Raw genomic sequence first — 296 nt, forward strand, 5'->3', positions numbered from 1 at the left:
GTTTTTCAGACCCAATACGTTGATTTCCAGAATTGGAAGATTGAGGCTGCTCATCAGACGTCGATCGCTCGCTCTCTTCCTGAGGATCGATCGATCTCGTGTTGGCAGACATCGATCGGAGATCTCTGCCATCGCCCAATCCTGTGTCTGGCGTAGATCGATCGCTCCCTGACACTGGATCGGTTGATCCTGGGTAGTCTGACTGCACTTCCTGCAGCTCCACCTGCTTGTCAACATCCTCCTGCTTTGCTTCTGAAATGGACTCAGCTGAAACTTTGAACATAGAACTCTCATCA

The sequence above is a fragment of the Brassica oleracea genome, chromosome C6 (genome assembly GCF_000695525.1).
Source record: "Brassica oleracea var. oleracea cultivar TO1000 chromosome C6, BOL, whole genome shotgun sequence".
Taxonomy (NCBI): Eukaryota; Viridiplantae; Streptophyta; class Magnoliopsida; order Brassicales; family Brassicaceae; genus Brassica; species Brassica oleracea.